This window comes from Periplaneta americana, chromosome 8, assembly GCF_040183065.1.
Source record: "Periplaneta americana isolate PAMFEO1 chromosome 8, P.americana_PAMFEO1_priV1, whole genome shotgun sequence".
Taxonomy (NCBI): Eukaryota; Metazoa; Arthropoda; class Insecta; order Blattodea; family Blattidae; genus Periplaneta; species Periplaneta americana.
In genome coordinates, this window is record NC_091124.1 from 132139341 (window position 1) to 132162258 (window position 22918).

Consider the following 22918-nt stretch of genomic DNA (forward strand, 5'->3'; position numbering starts at 1 on the left):
TATTATATCCTTACGTGCAACAATAATACAATTATGTTTAGGGTATGGAGAGGATTGGAGAGACCTTTTCTCTGAGATATTTAGAAATAAACAAAGGAATGTTTGTCAGCATCATTTTTTAATAGCCGCAAGTAATGGACACTACGTGATCCCTTGTCGCTATAATAATGTTTACCAAAATCAAGCTGTCATGTTACCTGGACTTGGAGACATAGGAGAGCTATGTTTATAGAAATATGTTTTACGACAGTCAACTTGTACAGTACTCGTAACACATAAGTGCTACATGCAAAAAACACTATAAATGTATAAATGAAATACAAGTAATATAGCAGAAATGTAGGCCTGTAGCCTATATAAAATTTCAAATGTCGTAAATGGTAATAGATGTTTAAAATCCTCTCTTTTTGACATATTTTACTCTCTTTAACGATAAGATCATACATTTTACGCACTATACGCGGGTTGGATGTACGAAGATGGCCGATATTTCACAAACCGATATTTTGTCACAGGTATTTTTTGTCACAGATAAACCTGTGACTGATGACGCGAAATATCTGTGACAAAATATCGCTATCGAAATCTGCTCCATATTTAGTACTCTGTGACTGATATTTCTATCATGTGATCGATTCAATACTCTTATGTCTTAGGACAGTGAATCTGTGACGTTCTCACACTTTCTCCTCTACGTTCATTCATTCATTCATTCATTCATTCATTCATTCATTCATTCATTCATTCATTCATTCATTCATTCATTTATTTTATTCCATAGATCTTATATGAGCAATGAAGCTTTAAGATGTGGAACAAGTCAAAATTTTACAATACAGAGTGATTATAAAGTAAGTACCCATTTTTGTGAAATAACAATTTTTTACTTTTTATTTTCAGTTAATTTGAAAGAATGCTGTCCATTGAAGAACGAATAGCAGTTGTTTGTGGAAGGTTGCGTGGATGGACATACCAACGGATCCAAGAGGACTTCAATCGTAGGTTCCGAAAACCTGGGCCAAACAGGAAGACCATAAGCAAGTTGGTGAACAAATTCAAGAGGACAGGCAATGTTGCCGATGTTAAACGTTCTGGGCGGCCATCCACATCAGATGACACCGTGGCGCGTATTGAGGAGGCTATCACACGTAGCCCATCTGCTTCCACCAGGCGGCTTAGCAGAGAATTCGGTATCCCTCAGTCGACAGTTTGGAAAACATTGCACTATCGTCTGCACATGAAAGCGAACACAATTCAAGTCCTGCATCACCTTGAGCAAGAGGACTATGCCGCCCGAGAGGCTATGTGTGCTGATTTAGTGCAGGCTGCAGAAGAAGAACAATTGATGAACAATGTGTTGTTTTCCGATGAGGCAACATTTCACACGTGTGGCGTAATGAATCGTCACAATTGCAGAATTTGGGCTACGGAACAACCACATGAGATCCGAGAATGGCAAAGGGATACACCGAAAGTTAACGTTTGGTTGGGAATAACAAAATCGACGGTTTATGGAATCTTTCATGTTTGGCGAACCGACAATTACTGGAAACAGTTACCTAGATATGCTGCAACAATTTCTTGAGCCTCAGTTGGTAGCCAATGGAATTCTGGACACTGTTGTTTACCATCAGGATGGGGCACCAGCCCATTTTGCTCTCATTGTCCGGGATTATCTTAATGCTACATTTCCGGGACGATGGGTTGGCCGTGGGTCAACAAGGTTGTGGGCATCCCGTTCTCCAGACTTAACACCACTAGATTTTTTGTTTGGGGATTTGTGAAGTCTCAAGTGTACAGGGTCAAGATAAGAGATGTGGACCAACTCAAACGTCGCATCAGAAACGCTGTACGCCTCATTACACCGGATATTCTGCAACGGGTGTTTCGACACTCGGTGCAACGCTGGGAGATGTGTCGAGACATGCGAGGTGGTCATGTCGAAATGCGGTGATTTTGTATGGTATATCACTGTACTTCCTTATAATTATCATTTCAGCTTCGTTGAAGTCCGTTTTCCTAGAAATGGGTACTTACTTTATAATCACCCTGTATTACAATTACAATTTTTACAAATTTTTACAGTTTTACAATTTAGTAGGCTAATTTTCTACAATTTTTACAATTTTGTGCAATTTTTTACAATATTTTGGCGAGATGTAGTGAGATGAGGTGAGGTCCGAGGATACGCCAAAATATTACCCGGCATTTGTCTTTTGGTTGGGGAAACCTCGGAAAAACCCAACCAGGTAATCAAACCAAAGGGAGTAATCAAATCAAAGAGGTTGATGCCGAGGACTCGCCATAGACCATCCGGCTTTCCCACGGCTGTGGAAAATCTCGGAAGAAACCCAAGACCAAAGGGGGATCCAACCCAAACCCGAACATAGCTCCGGATCAGCAGCCCAGCGAGTCTGCCGACTGAGCTACATTGATGGCTCTACTAAAAGTATACAATACATAGCCAATCAGATTATTAAATTTACAAACGCAAAAGATCATTCATAAGTTGAGCTATATGTATAATACAAAACAAGTAAGTTAATTAAATTTAAGGCACAAACAATTCAACCAGTTGTGATACACAGAAATTGATAATACATATCATGCAAACTACTTCAAATTACAAACACAAACAATTTATCAACAGAGCTATACAGATTACTATTCAATTTAAAGCATATACAATTCATCGGCCAAAACTATACAAACATATACAATACAAAATAAGCAGAATAATTTAATTTACAAGCATACTTTCATTAAGCTATACAAATTTGTGCAATTGATATCAAGTAGATTAATTCAATTTATAATCATAAACAATTCATCAGTTGAGCTATACAGACTACTATACAATTTACAGCATATACAATTCATTAATTGAGCTATACAGACTACCATTCAATTTACAGTAGGCCTATATACAATTCATCATACAGTATACTATTCAATTTACAGCACATACAATTCATCAGTTATGCTAAACAAAAAAATACAATGCATAGTAAACAGATTAAGTCAATATAAAAACATATTTTAGTTGAGCTATATAAAAATTGTACATGTCATTTAAGTAGAATAATTCAATTCACAAGCATAAACAATTCATCAGTTGTGTAGAAGGTATGAGTATGTAGAAATATGGTTAATTCTTTTCTAAACATTTTCTCGTGGTTCTTCAAATCTTTAAGATAATTAGGCAGTGCACTGAAGACTGTTATACATGAATAGCGAACTCCTTTTTTAAAGCAGCTTAGACTAACAGAGGGTAGATGAAGATCTGATTTATGTCTTGTATTAAAATTATGAATGTCTTGATTAGTACTGAATTGATCTTGGTTCTTAATATACAGCATCATTAGGGAAAGAATGTATTCACAAGGTAAAGTCAAGATTTCTAAGTTTCGGAAAATATTTTTACATGATGTCCTTTTATGCACACCGGCCATTATTCTTAAAGCTTTCTTTTGTAAAACAAAAATGTGTTTAACTTCAGACGAGTTACCCCAGAATATTAATCCATATTTCATTACAGAGTGAAAATATGCAAAGTATGACATTTTAAGTAAGTTTATATCACCAATAGTAGATAAGGATCTTAATGCATAACAGACAGAGCTCAATTTACGAGTAATACATTCTATATGCGTTTTCCAGTTCAAGTGATTATCCAATTCTAAACCAAGACACTTTGTGCTCTTAGATTCTTTGAGATGAGTTCCGTTTAATCGAATACTGTAAGAAACCTGAGAACTATTGTGTGTACTAAATTTTACTGCACTGGTTTTATCAACATTAAGTGCTAGTTTATTTGCACGGAACCATTCATTCATTAGATTCAGCACTGTATTAGAAGTGTTTATAAAATGATCGTATTGTTTGCCTGAAATAATTACACTTGTATCATCTGCAAATTAAATTACATGAGATAAATTGTTTATGATCAAGGCTAAATCATTAATATAAACTAGAAACAACAACGGACCTAAAATTGACCCCTGCGGAACACCATGTTTAATATTTCTAAATTCCGAATAAGTAACTTTATGACTATTTGGTACATTTATTTCTACTTTTTGTTTTCTATTTGATAAGTACGATGTACACCAACCCAACGTTTCATCTTTAATACCATAAAACTTCAATTTTTTTACTAATATACTATGGTCTACACAATCAAATGCTTTAGCCAAGTCACAAAAAATTCCACCTACATGTAGTTCCGAATTTAATGAATTTAGTATTTCATCCACCAAACTAAAAGCGGCATTCTCTGTCGATTTTTGTTTTCTAAATCCAACTGTTCTAAAACTAATATATTGTTAATCTATGATAATGATATAATCTATTATACATAACTTTCTCAAACACTTTTGAGAATGTTGTTAATAATGATATGGGTCTATAATTGAAGACCTCCCTCGAATAACGATGTAACCAACAAAATACTACTTTTATGTTATGAACAAAAAACGTCTGATAGGCTTTTCTTAAGTCATGTAACATTACAGCTACCAGTACAATCTTGTTTGAGGGTTTATTATAATATTAGATAATAAGTAGTAACATTTCAAGTTCATAGTTTTGAAATAACAGACATTGTTTTGAGATTACAATGGAATAAGGGTGTATCATCAATTAAAAAACAAATTAAACGTATGAAAATGAATAAAAATGAAAGATTCATTATTTCTAAGGGCAGTACAATGTAATGTTCATACAACATAGGCAATACATGCTCAAAATCACTGCAGAGTAGAAAAAGACTAAAATATAAGAGAAAAGTTATGAACAAAAATGAAAGTCCTTTATTTCTAAGGGCAGTACAATCTCATGTTCATACAACATAGGTATCACATGCTCAAAATCACTGCAAAGTAGAAAAAAACTAAAATTTAAGAGAAAAGTTATGAACGAAAATTAAATATTTTTTATTTCTAATGGCAGTTCAATCTAATGTTCAGACAACATAGGCATCACATGCTCTACAAAGGAGAAAAAAAAAAGTAAGATAAAAGTTATGAAAAAAAATGAAAGATTCTTTACTTTTAAGGGAAGAACAATGTAATGTTCATAGAACATAGGCCATCACATGCTCAAAATCACTGCAAAGTAGAAAAAAAAGTAAAATGTAAGAAAAAGGTTATCAAAGTACAGCACACGATATGATACTACTCCTTATACTCTAGTTCAGTGGTCGTCAGCACTCGCTGAAATGTGCAATGGGTACGCGGTGACGTCCCGTGTGTACTGTCGTGCAAGAGGGAGAGATAGAGAGCATACCCGCTAGCAGCTACGAGAGCACTATAGTGCACTGCGTTTTCCGCGGATAAGAGAGGCTAGCCTCAGCGTGCTCTGTGCTGACGACCCCTGCTCTAGTTGGAAACAGGTAAATCCATGTAGAACTTGCGGTGCTCAATATCAGTAATGAACTCACACATGTGTGTAAGATCTCGCTTCTTCTCTTTTTTGATGGGCAAGGGACCTCGATACGCTGTTATTTTTTTTTTTTTTTTTTTTTTTTTGTGAAATGTATAACACAACCCATGACTGTAAAGTCCCATGAGATTTTCGCACATAAATGGAAAAGGATTCATGTTGTGAATATTTAAGCCACATTGCTTCTGTTATTTTAAATATTTTGGGATGAGTGACATTCTTGTCCAACGTATGAAAATTTCTGAAGTCCTCTGATTGCATATAAGTAACCTGGAATGGATTTGTTGGTCTTGCGGCCACAATCACTTCAACCCTTTGGAATGGTACATAAACTTTTGCACTCCTTTTTTGTTTTTCTATTAGTGCGAAATATCTGTCGCAGGACAGAAAACTGTGTCCACTGGACAGAAATGTTTGCTCTACAGTAGAAAAATATACCCACAAAATAAAATGCCTCAGAAGTGACAGCATTTTGTGATTGTTATTCTGTGACATACATCTATCCGACCACACAATAAGACTTCTTATTTCCCTAGTAGATAAAGGTTTGAAATTTTGCATGATATAGGAAAATAAACAAGAAGCAACTTCAGAGGCTCCTCGATTTGCAACTCCCTCATGCCATAAATGCAAAGTTACTTGAATAGAGCCAGCATAACATAGGTGAAAACGAAACCTGCTGCATGTCTGCGCATAAATGCAGCTTCACAATTGCCCGGGAATGGCAACTAGAACGAGAAGGGAAAGCCGAGAAACGAGAACGGGAATACTAATATTCACAACTGAACGGAAAGCTGAAGCGTCTGCGTTATTCTAATGTTTCAAGATGGACGACGACGGTACTTATTTTAATATGTGTTTTAGTCGCTCAGAGCACTAAAAGAAGGTAAATATTACTCCCTATAGTAAAATAAAAAGACATTTAATGTCTTACACAAATTTAATACGTATGAAAGTGGAAAATGAGAACTTCATTGCACTGGGTTTCTTAATAAGGTTATGTGCTACTATCTAGTCGACATCATGATGTTCGTTACATTGTATTCCCTATTTTCAGATGGTGGATTCGACCAATGAACCAACAAAGAAATGAGCGTGGAGCATTTGTGAATATATTCAAATATATAAAGGTACATGATCGTGAGGCGTTTTACAAATAGCCTATACAAGAATGGAACCCCAGCATTTCGAAAAAATATTATCATTAGTGAAACACAAGCTACTCAAGAGGAGTAGGCGAGAATGCTTGAGCCCAGAATTTCGATTGGCGATGACTCTAAAGTATCTGGCTCATGGTGGTTCATTTTTAAATTTGAGTTGGGAATTCAGGGTTGGGCAGTCTACCGTTTCGAAAGTGATCGCTGAAACCTGTGCTGTCTTTTGGGAAGTACTTTATCCTTTATATTTTCCGTTTCCCACCAAAGAAGAGTGGTGTAATATAAGTGAACGTTTCCTAGAGAGGTGGGACTTTCCCAATACTCTAGGTGCCATTGATGGAAAACATGTCCAAATCCAGTGCCCTTTAAGATCCGGCAGTATATATTACAATTATAAACACACTTTCAGTTTAATATTAATGGCATGCTGCGATTCAGACTATAAGTTTATCTGAGCTGACATTGGAGCATATGGCGCTGAAAGCGATGGTGGTGTATTTAGGAGTAAAATAGGAAAAAAATTGGAGAATGGATCTGCAGAACTACCCGAACCTCGCACTCTACCAGGCAGTAATATTTTAATGCCATATTTCTTTGTAGCAGATGAGGCTTTTCCTCTAAAGCAGTATATTATGCGACCTTATCCTGGTAAATATTTAGGAGAGAAAAAAAAATATTTTTAATTTTAGACTGTCTAGGGCTAGGAGAAATATCGAAAACAGTTTCGGTATACTCGCAAGTAGATGGAGAGTTTACAGACAACCATTGTTATGTTCAGTGAAGACTGCAGAATCAATAATTAAAGCCACATTATGTTTACATAACTATTTGAGAACAGAAGCTTGCAGCCAGCACCCATCTCAAAATTTGGGAAACTGGAGAGAAATCACAAGAAATGACACAAATTTCAGATCAGTTGGTCGAATGGGATCTAATATTTCTGCTCAGGCAATTTATAAATTACGGGATAATTTAGCGGATTATTTGGTTTCAGATGCTGGAGCAATATCCTACCAACATAGATATGTAAACAATGGGAGATAGAAGTATGTCAATGTTACTATATTTCAATTGCATTATGGAAAGTATTTATTGAACACAAAAATAGGAACACAGAGTATTTGATTATTTATAAGTATCCAATAAAATATTACAGAAAATTGTTATTTTTTTAAATTTATGAATACTCTTATACCAACATCTAAATTAACTTGTCTCAGTTTATGGAATATATTTTTCTAACAGGTCCAACATCTCCTTCTTAAATTTAAATTTATCTTTGTGTGGGATCATTTTCATGTCTTCAAGTACAGATTTCATGAAATTGAGGTCACTTGGTCCTGAATATTCCCTCGTTGCCACAAAAGACGTAAAAGAATCAACAACTTTAGAGAGGGTATCGTGCAGGTTGGCTCTCTTAGGGCGAAATTCCTCTTGGAAACTTCCACCTAAGGAACTTTCCTACATGGGAGCTGGTGATTCTGTACTCGTACTGGCATCATCGGAAAGGTGTATTGCTTCTGATGTAGCCTCAACACTTGTGCTCGGGGTGACATCTAGTGAGCTTACAGTTGAAGTCATTCTAAGCAAACAACAACGTCATAAGTTACAGACATATTATCAGTAAAATATACATAAGATTATAAAAATTTCAGTGAATTTCTTGAGTACAATAATAATGTAATCCAACATGTGTTGGGAAAAGTTTAATAGAATTATCAGTTAACAATGAAGATTAATTAATTGTAATTTGAGTGGCATTTAATAATTTAGATTTTCAATTGTAATAAATTGTAAATTGTTTAACAGACAATTGAAACAGATTGTTAATTTCTCATTGTAATTTCTAATGAATTCAGCAATTAATAATGAATAGAAACCAGATTGTATATTAGGAAAACATTTTTAAAAGGAAAATCAGAATGAACACATAATATTTAAGCGAACTTATCTTTTCAGATAGTAATAAAATATTATCTGCTTCAAATTGGAATTGAGCTATAGATTGTAAAGATAGGTACTGTCATTAATATTTCCAACATTGTTTAGATCATATAGGCCTAAATGCAGCTCAGAAGTCAGAACTTTAAAAATGTGGAGAAATAGCATTCTTTTTTATTTCTTTTGTGCATTGAACATTTTTTCTCCTTTATTGTGATTCTCTTTTAAGTATCTTGATATTTTTAAATTACAGTCCTTCCTTGTTGTTGGGCAATTGGTTACACCCTCTCTGATCTATCAAATCTATCTGGAAATGAACAAATTCCAGAATCTGAAATACCTCCCAAAGTGCAAGATGTACATTATAGATGTTACTACAGGGTATGTCTGTACACTCAAAATCAAATCAAATCAATAACTAACACTTTCGATTAATGATATTACTTACTGACGGTTCACTCTGTATGTATGAGTGTATATACTATAGTTATACACAGAATGAACCATAAGCAATGTCATTAATTTCAGGGGTTATTCTTTGAGATATTTCAAACAAAAACGTTTAATACATTTTGCTCCTTTTTTAGCTTCCTTTTCGAGAAAAAAATTATTTTATATGAATCATTTCATAGCATATTTTGTGAAAGCTACTGAATTAATTCCCTATATGCTTAGTCAATTTAAGAGAGCAGTGTATTATGGTCATAAATGACTGAAATAATTTTAGTTTGTCCTCTGAATGTGCAGAAATTTTTATCCGAACAAATGTATGTTTTCGTTCTGAGAAGTAATTTTAATACGTAGTGCAGTGTGAGAACGTTGTGAAGGTTATTATACTGCCTGCAGAAAGGCAAATATATGTTGTCGTAGGCCAGGTACCTGAACAGGTGGCGTGTTCGAGACGACGGTTGAGAAATGAAAAATGTACACATATCACATACGATTGATTTTAAAGACGTCTCGGGAAATTTGATTTGTTGTATAAGTTCACCAGTTATTACTTTAAAATGAAAGTGCGAGGGAACTATAATTTCTAATTGCCAGAAGAAAATGCTTGCGTATAACAAATTGAGTTTTTTTTTAATAAGTTGATTTGTGTAACGTAAAAATAAGCTTTTCGTATTGCCTGTGTTCACCGATAGTATAATTAAAATTAAATTGAAAGAGTTTACAAATGAATATTATTTTTAATTTATTTTCGTTTAATGTAAAATAGCATAATATCGTATTTTTATCTTTGCCTGTGGAGTTTTAAATGTTTCAAAATCTTGTTTTTATAATGTGAATTAAGCATCATTATTGTTTTAGTTCTTTAGCTTATTTAATTGGAATGGGAGTGTAGAAATATTTCTTAATGTTTTAAATTTATTTTGAAATAAGCGTAGCCTATCTTATTGACTATATTCTCTGAATATTTCGTTAAAATTAGGTTGTAGAATTTATTTCCAATTTTTCAAGATTTTGTTTAACATGAAGTGAGCAGTATTCATTCTCATACAGTAGGTATAACATCAGCTGTATTTTTTATGAGTTAAAAACAAGGTACGTGGCAGTGACCTTCAACTTCAGAACAAGCCAGGTGAAGGGGTTGTTCAGAACAACAGAGGCTTATGTGCACTCCCCACTGATTACACAGCGTTGCACAATCTCGTAAAATCGTAAACCATTTATTTTGAAATGCACATTTTTCTGGAAAACTATTCTAAACACAGCAAAAAGGTATTTGACTTTTTTGTTGCTCTTTACTAAAGAAATAATCTACTAGAATTAATGACATTACTTACGGTTCACAAACTATAGTACATAGGAAATTAATAATGCCATAAGAAATGCATGTATAAAAAATTTAAAGTGGAATTTAATGTAATGTGTAATAATTTAGTAGGCCTTGTAGAAAAGAAGACTATCTACATGATCCTTTGATAATGTAAGTTTTAGGTTAGGTTTTATTGGTCATGGTATCAATATTAAAATATTAATGCCATCAAACAGAATTTTAGTTGGAACTATACATAGGGTACTGATATATATATATATATATATATATATATATATATATACGAGAATCTTAAATTTAATTCGCTTTCAGCTAGAATAGTGGGTGCCAAAAATATTTATACTTACTTCCTCTTCCTAATGTAAGGTGCCAACCACAACATAGAATTATAAAGGGAGAAATTATTTTTCTTCTGTTGAGCCCCAGAACCAGAAGGGGGGATAGCTGTAGAATCCCTCAAGGCTCTCACAAATCTGTCCCTGAGGTTGTCCCACTTCTTCTTAACAGTTTCGGCTAAAAATAATGCAATATATTAATATTTTCTCGCCTTTCCGAAAGTAAAATATATAACTAGAATTAATTTATCATCAAATTAACATTAAACGTTGAGTGTATGCATTTTATATGAACATAGATAAATAATATCAACATATAAAATGAAATGAAAGGAAATGTACAGTTTCACAAAATCAGAAGAGAAATGTTGTAATATTGCCAACTTACCATCACTATTCAGGATGTCTGCGATTGTACACGAAGCGTTTTATTTTATTCTTACATTTTTGTATTGAACATTTGTCTTGTCATATAAGAATTCTTTCTCTTGCACATACTAAATTAATAATTCTTCAAATTCCGTAGCTGCCATGATAATCTCGACGAACAATCGACAATCGGAATTGAATAAATGACTGATTTGACATGCGCAGAAGTATCCCGGGAATGGAAATGTTAAAACTTCGTGAAGTTTTGTTTCTCATTCCAGGATCTACCGTTCCCAGAAAGCAATTGTGTATCCATACATTAAAAAATAAAGCTTCCAAGATTTTTCTCGATTCCGTTCTCGTTCTAGTTGCCATTCCCGGGCAATTGTGAAGCCGCCTTAAGACTACGACACTATTATTTTGTCTAGCTATTTCTATGTCCTCCCTCAACACAGCGTAGGCTTGTTCTGCTTTCCTATGGTGTAAGTTTGTTTCAAATTCAATCCTTCTCGTCTCTTCAGCAGTTGTAGCGTAGTATTGGGAAGTTGTACAAAATATCTCTCACATTTTTGACATGTGTCTGATCGTGGAAGCCCAAATGTTAAATTGAATCTGGATCTAAACACATCTCCATATTGGTGAAGTGATATATGGGTGTCTGGATACTTTTCCTCAAACATTGAATGCATTGTCGATACATTTAAACCTGGTGGAAGGTAACTGCATATAGTTTTTTTTCTGCTATAGTGATTTTCCTGAGTAGGAAATGACTGAATATGTTGAACAATCAAGACTATAGTTTCATTTGTGGTACGATGAGGGCGATTCATATGCTTGCCTCTTTGACCCGCTAATGGTCCATTGTTTTTCATTTTGGCTTGCAATATTTGTATGCGTTTCGAGCTGATAGCATATACTTGAAGAAGAGCCTTTAAACACACTTGCACTCTCTTACTTCGAATGAATAGGAAATACTTTAAACTACATTGCCTACGTGAGAGATTTTCTTCTCTGTAACGTCTTCCAATGTCACACAATTCAGTGCACTGGTGAACAAGAAATGATGATTGCTCATCGTGTGTCTTATTATAGGCCTAATAATCCGTAAACAAGTGTAGTTTTGTGTCATGGTCGAGAATTTTGCTTCCTGCATATTTACATTTGCAAACAGTTTCCTGAAATATAAAATATACCATACAAACTTAAACTTTTCAATATATGTATAAATTAAGACAAATTTATTTCATTTTCACTTAAATTTATACATTGAACTGCATTAACATTTCAATCTCACCAACATTACGTCTAACCTATAGAACTAATTTTTTGTATTGTAATAATGATTACATTATGTATTTGTCGTATGTTAGCAATGACATCGGAAACGTTTGTATACAATGCGGATATTAAACATAAATAAAGACTTTGTAATGATGTTACATCTTTATTCCACTTACACAATTTGGAGGTTGTTTTGCACGTTTCACTATACATTTGTTGTTATATACTCCATCTCATGATCTTTTAATGATTTCCTTTTGACATCCTTCCATTCGTCAATGTTAATCTTGCGTTTACGTCCTTTATTTATAGTTTTTTTATACACTGGAGTTACCACAACAGAGTAGTTGGCTGCCACCTTGACCGATGTTACATCTGTATTCCACGGACCGCTACTTTCAACTGTCTCTAGCTCATTTAATATTACGAGTATGACCTGCAGATCGCAGCATCACATAACACATCGATGTTGGGTACTGTTTCCACTATAATCCCACTTAAGCAAAATTTGATGTTACACCATTATTCGAGGGAGGTCTTCAATTAGCAATGGTACATTTATCTCCCTTTTTGTATATTGCCGTGGGTTTGTGCATGCACCTGATACAATAACAGCAAGCGGGCGGTGATATTTGATTATTTTTTCGTGATATTTTGTTCAATATTATTTTTTTGCAAAGTGATGATTTGTTGCAAACTTATTAGCGGCATTATAATAATATAATCATGAGTCTGACATTTTGTTTTCATAGTTAGTCTGTAGCTATTATGTTTTATAAATATTTTATGTATTCTCCGAGATCTTTACATTTTCATATAACTGTGAATTTATAATAACTTATATGTATTTTCCACTCAATTTTTACGCAGTAACAAAATTTTTTCAGTTCTTTTTTTAATTACAAACTGAATAGTTAAAGGAGCCTACAACATTATTTTAATAACTTTATCTGTACTTCTCTCATTTATGTATGATCCAGTTTTAATGTATAGCTCTAACACAAACATACCAGTGCATGGTAGTATTAATTACAATAATTAAACTTAAAATAACATTATTTCTAATAAGTTCATCATGTTCTTTATGGTTAGTAACTCTTAGGAAATCGAGCATTGCTTCCTAACATTGATACCTACTCGTATGGGGTGTTATTCCACCCCAAATAATAGGCCTAATCAATGTTCTAAACTTGATATTTAGTGATATTTGTCTGGATATTGTTAAAATCATCAACTTACAAGTAATTTTAAACTTTTAAATATAATAATATAGGGTAGTAAGCAAAAATCGGTAATTTTATAAATTCCAAAAAGATCTGACATCTAGCAGACACTGCCCCATCAAATTGTTCTCATTGTCCTTGCACACTTCTAAAATAGGCCTATACTTACACATAAATAGGATAATTAACTACATTTGAAAATAAGGGGTATCAGACGTAAATCATGTTAGTTCACTCTTGTGTCACTGAACGTTATATATGCTCTTCCGAAATTTCGAAGCATTTCTCACAAACCGACAACAGTACCGTACCCATAGAATTAAAACCGAACGAGACAAAACTGGCTAATATGGTGGGTGGGCAACTTACTTGATTAAACTAACCTTGAGGTAGTTTGCTTCGTACTCCCCTTATACATCTTGTATATACGAATCTGTGACAGGTCAGGTTCGGTTAGTTTAAGCTTTTATTATGCCTAGACATTATACGATCAACGACTAAACTAGCGTTGATATAGTTTCCTTCGTACTCCCCGTATATACCTTGCATATAATAATCTGCGACAGGTTAGGTTTGGTTAGTTTAGGCTTTGTTATGCCTTGCATATACGATCAACTGCATTTCCACAAAATATCAAATTCAACGATTTTCACTTCCGAAATCACCGAAAGTACCTCAGCGCTAGTTTGACCCGATCAAACTGCATCTCCCATAAAAAAATTATTATAAATGAAACGATTTTCACGTCCGAAATCGCCGACACTACTTCAGCACTAGTTTCACCATCTTATTATAAATGATGTGGTGACTAAACGATTTAAATAATAACAGTATTGGTTACCAGTACTTTATCTTGTGTAAAATTCTGTCTGAACAACTGTTTTATTTTGTAATTATTTTCCAGTTTTTTTTCCGAATACTTATGTTTCGTTAATTTTTATTCTACGACTCAATATTATGTTAATGCACGACTTAAAATAATTTATCCATTATATTATACACAATAAAAAGGATAAATTTTTTAAACGATTAGGATAATCACATAACCTCAATTTCTCCATACCCAACTACATTTAAAAATGATCAACTGATTCAATATCTACAATATAACCTCTTGGTACATGAGGTTAACTTTTGACATGTTACTATTCAATTAGGTAAGTATTTATTTGTTAATGGTACATGTAGACATAATTTATTTACTGGATTTTCCCACATAAATCACTGATGTGTGGCGTGTATAGAGAAATCGGATTCACATTTCACTGCTCTTCAATATTTTCTGTTAATTTTTATCGGTGTGACAAAATATCGGTGCAATTCATCCATATTGTGCTTGCTTATCGATATAAAAGTCACAGATATTTAATTGTCACAGTCACAGTTGTCACAGATACTTGAAAATATCGTTTCTCATCTCTAAGCAGTGTGCAGACTGCAGAGAATGCAATGTAGATTACGCATAACCGTTCTGCGCCTGCGTGACAAAACGTGACAGTGTCCGTCACATCAGTTGAAAGCTATATGAAAACAGGCAACTGCTGAGTGGAAGAACGTCACATATACCGTGAGCAACGGATGTGATATAGATTCCACATTTGGCAGCGCGCGTGTGCTTACATTCAATTTTTCGGTGTCTTTTATAGCTTTGCTGCATTACATATTTTGTTATTACTAATATTCTGCGATATATAACAGAAGATGGCGACATTGAAGGAGTTTAAAAAGGAACAGATGTCAGCATAAATAGTCTGCAAATGTTCTCCTTGAACATGCTCTCGAAGTCATTAACGATTTTGATTGCAATGATAAAGTTATTGCTCAAACTGAGTCAAACCTATGCTGAAACCGATGTGATGGCGGGAGAACATATGATTTACATGCAAAATTTCGCAGCCACTGTAAGTTAGCGATTCTTGTGTACGCTGCGTGCAAATTTATTAAACCTCGTCTTAACTCAGTCTGCCAATTTTATGAAACAAGTAAAAGTAAAGTTAACTAATCTTCCTGATTTTCGAGTTTTTTCTCTAAATCCTCAAAGTTGGACTGTTTATTTGAATGAATAATGGATAATGAAGATGAATGGGACCATGAAACTGTCGTTTGTGCAAGAGGGATGTTAAGCTAACTCCGCTCCACCCATTCTTCATCTTCATGAAAGATTTTGATTTTATTTTCTGCTAATATTATTCGCTGCAATATTCACACTCTGATATTCTGTTTCAAAAAGCAACAGATGTTGCTTCCTGTAAAACAAAAATTCATGATTTCGTGGAGTACAAACAAGGACTGAGAAATTACTTTCAGGACTTTTGGAAACGCATGGATGATTTTGCTGCTGAAAATTATTCTCAGTCTGAAAAATCACGGCTGGATGCAATCCCTGGAGAGGATAAGAAAATTGTGTATAGGCGATTGTTCAATGAAATCCTGCATGTTATCAGAAATGATATTATTCAAAAGATTTCTGAAAATTCCAAATTGAAACTTTTGAGTGTGCTCGATCATACACAATTTACCACCTTTGCAAATTCGCTCCCTGAAGAAATAATCTTAATTCTAAAAGAACACTATGAAGCTTATTTTGATTTACTGTATTATCAACAGTGTAGTCGGTCTCGTTCTATGGACTTTCCTCTTTCGTTTCTTATGTATACACGGGCAGGCTTCGGCCTAGTAAATATCCTTATCTTATGCTACAAGGAAATTATAAAGAAAATTTGAAAATTCAACTCAAACGTTCATCAATAAGCGGCTATTTCCAGGAATGCAACTCCCACGTATAACGAAAGCAGACTACTGTATTTCAATCATTTAAAAAATCGCATCCCTATGTCAAAATGTCACGCGACGTCACTAATACATACATACATACATACATACATACATACATACATACATACATACATACATACATACATACATACAGTCGCCCTCGGTAGTGCAGTTGGTATAGCGCTGGCTTTCTATGCTCGAGGTTGCGGGTTCGATCCCGGTCGAGGTCGATGGCATTTAAGTGTGTTTAAATGCGACAGGCTCATGTCAGTAGATTTACTGGCAAGTAAAAGAACTCCTGCGGGACAAGAATTCCGGCACACCGGCGACGCTGATATAACCTCTGCAGTTGCGAGCGTCGTTAAATAAACCATAATTTAATTTAATATACATACAAACATACAAAAATACATACATACATACATACATACATACATACATACATACATACATACATACATACATACATACATACATACATACAATTCACAAGTAGAGAGACTTCTTCACCAAGATGGTCTCGAAAGTTGTTCTATGGATGTTATTGAACAAAGGACTTCATCAAGGACCAAGTCAACAGATTGCATGACTCTGTCTGTACTATGAATTCGAATGAGACTGTACTGCATGCTGCACTGGTGTTGTGTGTTTGTCATTGGTACATGCGTGGACGGCATGGAAATGGATCCAATCCAATGAGAATGTTCTGCGTGTTTGATTTCCGTACATGCTACTTGTAATTAAGTTGCCCCTAGTATCCAAATTAACAGGAAATCGATACAGGTTGTTGTGGGTTCAGATCCCTCTCGCTGCAACTTGAAGCGGCTCCGATCTCTTGAATGCCATCGTTACTCCCACTTCGTTGGTTGCTTTTGTGCATGTTAATGACCTGTAGCTAAATACAAGCCTATTGACTGAGTGCATGACTTATTGCTGCTTACCAAATCCATTATTCACCCAGCAGACTTTTCAAAACGACACAGAATTTGAACACACTACAGGACTCTCGCAAAGTGATAACTAGACCACGGAACTTTATGCACTAAAAAACCTGAAAATATATTTCCAACTATTTGGAATATGCGCTAAAAATTGAAATAGAGTTTAAGAATACGATATAAATGAAAATAACTTACAGTAATAAGTGTTAAGAAGTCACATTCCATAGGAGACGGTTTTCCCATCAGTATAAAAATATTTGTCTTCAGAAACCCATTTCTTCAATAAGTATTTTCTGTCACTTTTTCCTTTCGGCATGTCGGCGGTTAAACTTGTAAGCAGAGCGATTCTGTACCGGTTCTTCGCTTGAATGTGCACTAGAACTTTTTGAAATGAAAGTTTACACTCCACGAGACTTCACTGTCACAGATGTTTGAATACATTGTTTTGTTTCTATGAAATCAGAGCGCACTATCAGCATTGCCTTCGCAGGAATTTCATGATCTCAACAATACATGATTTTACTGTCGCAGGTGTCTAAATACATTCGTTTTTGGTCCTACGAAATCAGAGTAAAAAGTGATAAAAGTCTCAATGACATCTGTCTATCTTCACCATGGCTCCCGATAAATTACACTTACACGGCCAGTATGTATAGTGAGGATGACGTAAGAGTAGTTCCTAAAAGGCTAATTTGGCCGTCTTCTCAGTGTTGCCATCTAAACCAGATATCACCAAAGAGGGTAAAATCACAATGCCATGGTACAATAATAATAATAATAATAATAATAATAATAATAATAATAATAATAACAATAATAATAATAATAATAATAATAATAATAATAATAATAATAATATACTATTAACAATAACGTCTTGCTTATTTACTTATTTACAAAGCTCATCTTTATGTTGGGAGGCGTTCAATAATTTGTGAAAGAATAGGCCTATATTTTCCTCCAGGACCTCTCGCACATTATGTTGTAAATTAGTAGATTCATGTGATATAATATTAAAATGCATTTTGTCTGACAACATGAAATTCATTGCTTTGATTAAACAGTTTACGATTCACGAGACCTAACCTAAAAATGTATCCTGTTTGATCACGTGAAATGATTAGTACAAACTCTGTAAGCGGAATGCCACTTTGAAATCTATGCTTAAGAATACTTACTTATTCCCAATAATTTTGCTATTCTAGTTATAATAAGTTGTCTCAGTGCGCAATTTCTATCGATCACCCAAGTGCATGTATCACACCTTATGTTATATTTATTTACATTTATCTGACTATAATCTTGAATTGTAACCGCAACGCAACACATAAATAACTATTTTGTATTAATATAATACTGATATTACTTAATTATTAGTATGTTCGAATTTCCATGTATTATGGGTCCCTATTACCACGGCATGGCGCGTCCTCAGGTTGCGGATTAAGGAGACGGCCTCCAGATATGGAGGGTAGCTGTGACTATATTCAATAAGCAGTCGCGGACAGCCGACGGGGGGTGGTCCTCCTGCTTGGGGATTAGGCGTAGGGCTAACAACCAATCACCGTAAAAAAAAACAGCTTGTTACGAAACCTCAAAATAAGACTCGGAATGGGAGTGATTCTCTGGCACGACCACAGCAAAGGAATAAGGTTATCAGATTTGGTACTTGGAATGTTACAAATCTATATACAACAGAAGGGATAACATTAGTAGCAAAAGAACTCGCTAGATATAGAATAGACTTTGTAGGAGTACAAGAGGTTAGGTTAGATGGGAATGGCGATAGGTTATCGTATTTAGTACTTAAGGTTAGATGGTGCGATATCATAGTTATAAATTCTCACGCCCCTATAGAAGAGAAAGACAACCATTTAAAGGATAGCTTCTATGAAGAATTGGAACACACTTTTGATCAGTTACCTAGATACCACATGAAAATTTTATTGAGAGATTTCAATTCTAAAGCAGCACGGGAGGATATTTTTAAACCGACTATTAGAAAAAAGAGCCTACATGTAACTAGCAATGATAATGGAGTTCAGTTAGTCAACTTTGCCACATCAAAAATTTTAACTCTCAAAAGTATACATTTCCCCTTAAGGATATACATAAATATACTTGGACTTCTCCAGATGGACTGACACATAACCAAATAGATCACATCTTGGTAGATAAGAGAAGACCTACTAGTACAGTAGGCATTCGGACCTTCAGGGGGGCAGACTGTAATTCTGACCATTATTTGGTAATTGGAGAACTAAGAGAAAGACTATCAGTAGCCAAGCGAGTAGAGCAACAAGTCAATATTAGAAGATTCAATATTCCGAAATTAAAGGACGAGGAAACTAAGCAACATTATCAGGTCGAAATTTCAAATAGGTTTGACGTATTAGCAAGTTCCGACAAACTTGAGGAAGAGTTAGATGTTAATAGCGTGTGGGAAAATATCGGAGATAATATCAAAATTGCGGCTGAACAGAGCAGAAGTTATTATGAAACTAAGAAAAAGAAACCGTGACTTGATGAAGATTGTCGCATGGTAGTAGAAAGAAGAAAACAGACAAAATTGAAATTCTTAAGGATCCAGTTGAGGCGAATAGAGATAATTATTTCAATAAAAGATGGGAAGCAAATCGTACACTTAGGAATAAAAGGAGAGATTACTTGAAGAAAAAATTGAATGAGGTAGAAACAAATAATAAAAATTAAAACATTAGAGACTTATATAAGGGCATAAAGGAAGTTAAGAATGGATATCAGGGAAGGGTAAACGTGATCAAGTATGAGAATGGTGACTTGCTTGCAGACTCTCATTCAATACTGAACTGATGGAAAAACTATTTTGGGCAACTACTAAATATAATTACATAGGCCAAATAGAAATGATCCGGACGAAACTCAAATACAAACTGCTGAGCCATTTATATCCGAACCCACACTTCCTGAAGTCGAAATTGCGATAGAAAATCTGAAAAATTATAAGTCTCCAAGTATCAATCAAATTACAGCAGAATTAATATAAGAGAGCGGAAGCGCATTATCTAACGAAATTTATAAGCTTGTACTCGCTATTTGGGAAAAGGAAATTGTACCAGAACAATGGAAGGAGTCCATAATCGTACCTATCTTTAAGAAGGGGGACAAGAATAACTGTAGTAACTTTCGAGGAATATCACTTTTGTTGACGTCGTACAAAATTTTGTCCAATATTCCTTGGAGATTAACTCCACATGTAGATGAAATTATTGGGGATCATCAGTGTGGTTTTAGGCGTAATAGATCAACTATTGATCAGATATTTTGTATTCGACGGATAATGGAGAAAAATGGGAGTATAAGGGTACAGTACATCAGTTATTCATGGATTTCAAAATGGCATATGACTCGGTTAAGGAAGAAGTTTTATATGATATTCTTATTGAATTTGGTATTCGCAAGAAACTAGTACGATTAATTAAAAAGTGTCTCAGTGAAACGTACAGCAGTGTCCGTATAGGTCAGTTTCTATCAGATGTGTTTCCAATTCACTGTGGGCTAAAGCAAAGAGATGCACTATCACCTTTGCTTTTTAACTTTTCTCTAGAGTATGCCATTAGAATAGTCCAGTATAACTGGGAGAGTTTGGAATTGAACGGATGACTTCAGCTGCTTGTCTATGCGGATGACGTGAATATGTTAGGAGAAAATCCACAAATGATTAGGGAAAATACGGGAATTTTACCTGTACCAAGTAAAGATATAGGTTTGGAAGTAAATCCCGAAAAGACAAAGTATATGATTATGCCTCGTGACGAGAATATTGTAGGAAATGGAAATATACAAATTGGAAATGTATCCTTTGAAGAGGTGGAAAAATTCAAATACCTGAGAGCAACAGTAACAAATATAAGTGACACTCCGGAGGAAATTAAACACAAAATAAATATGGGAAGTGCCTGTTATTATTCGGTTGACAAGCTTTTATCATCCAGTTTGCTGTCAAAAAATCTGAAACAGTTATATTACCGGTTGTTTATAAAACAGTTATATTACCGGTTGTTCTATTATGAAACTTGGACTCTCACTTTGAGAGACGAATATAGGTTAAGGATGTTTGAGAATAAGGTGCTTTGGAAAATATTTAGGGCTAAGAGGGATGAAATTACAGGAGAATGGAGAAAGTTACACATCACAGAACTGCACGTATTGTATTCTTCACCTGACATAATTAGGAACATTAAATCCAGACGTTTGAGATGGGCAGGGCATATAGCAGGTATGGGCGAATCCACAAATGCATATAGAGTGTTAGTTGGGAGGCCGGAGGGAAAAAGACATTTGGGGAGGCCGAGACGTAGATAGGAGAATAATATTAAAATGGTTTTGAGGGAGGTGGGATATGATGATAGAGACTGGATTAATCTTGCACAGGATAGGGACCAATGGCGGGCTTATGTGAAGGCGGCAATGAACCTCCGGGTTCCTTAAAAGCCATTAAGTAAGTAAGTATATTCGAATTTCACTAGATTCCAGTAATCGGTTCAGAAATCTAGAACAATTTAAATTTTCAGAATTTGCACTACCGATAACAGCTATTCCTGCTGCCAACATAACAAAAAGTCACTACTAGTTGTAATATTTGACAGTATCGAAATTCGAAAAGCAGTTGGCAAAAGAAAATTCAACCTGCAAACTAGAAAATCACCATAATCCACTAGCATTGTAGTAATGGGGAGAAATAGCTAGGTTTCACCCTTAGGGTATTAAGTAAGCTGATCCGGACTATACACAGAGCAGCAGAGAGCTCCATGTTAAAATGGAAAACCACCCAACTTATATACTAGGGACAAGTATCAATTTGTCGTCGCAGCAATTTCATGTCAACAGTAATTAAATAATTTTATATGTGACGATTTTACATTTCTTGGGAATTATTCTTATTTTTATCAGCGAGAAATTTTGAAATGAGATAATGAATAGGGCAAAACAAGGAAAGATGTGATTATATGCATTTAAATATACAAAATAAAACTATATATGCATTTAAAAAGGAAAACCCTCGAAATATCCATGTATGCAAAATAATTTTGGCTTCATTCGAATGTAAAAACCATGATCGGCAATGATTCCCGTTTACTTTTTTCTTTTCAAAATGCCAAATCAATAGAAACATGCAATTGTATTAAGTTTCGCGGTTTAGTGACGACAGTACGTTGACTATCTCCATCTGAAACGTTACAGGACATAATTTTGAAAACAAATATCAAATGCTGTTTGAAGGGTTTTGAACTCACAATTATCATTTGCATGTGGCTTAAAGACTGGACCTAACAAGTGCGTACATCACGGTTGTTCCATGTCGTACAGCTACAATCTAAAGAATTTCGTTCCTACAGGCTTTGAAAGTCAGTCGCAATAATTCAATTTAAATCCTGCGCAAATTCAACGTCGCAAATTTCTAGCACAATAATTAATAACACTAGTCTGCGATGAAATTACTGCCTCCAAAGTTTGAATGTTTTTAGGGTATTTTTAGCATGCTGAAGTCAAATTCGAAGCCAGAAAGTTCCTATCGCGTACCATTTTTTTGTTATTTTAATTTTTTTATAATATATTACGACAATTTATAGAGTAATTATTTAAACAATAATACTTTAACAACTGTAGTTTTAGTATGTTAAGATATGAAAACCAA

The 22918-nt window shown here is 34.5% G+C and overlaps 1 protein-coding gene and 1 long non-coding RNA gene across 6 annotated transcripts in view; both read right to left on the reverse strand.

Moving 5' to 3' along the window:
• lobo (lost boys) overlaps positions 1–22918 on the reverse strand; it is a 782641-nt gene that overhangs the window by 540796 nt on the left and 218927 nt on the right. The gene's annotated exons all lie outside the window — the stretch shown is intronic.
• On the reverse strand, positions 6868–11229 carry LOC138704337 (uncharacterized). Its single transcript, XR_011333326.1, has 3 exons — positions 11041–11229; positions 10665–10830; positions 6868–8181 (listed from the first exon to the last, which is right to left on the reverse strand). It is a non-coding gene; the product is annotated as an uncharacterized lncRNA (long non-coding RNA).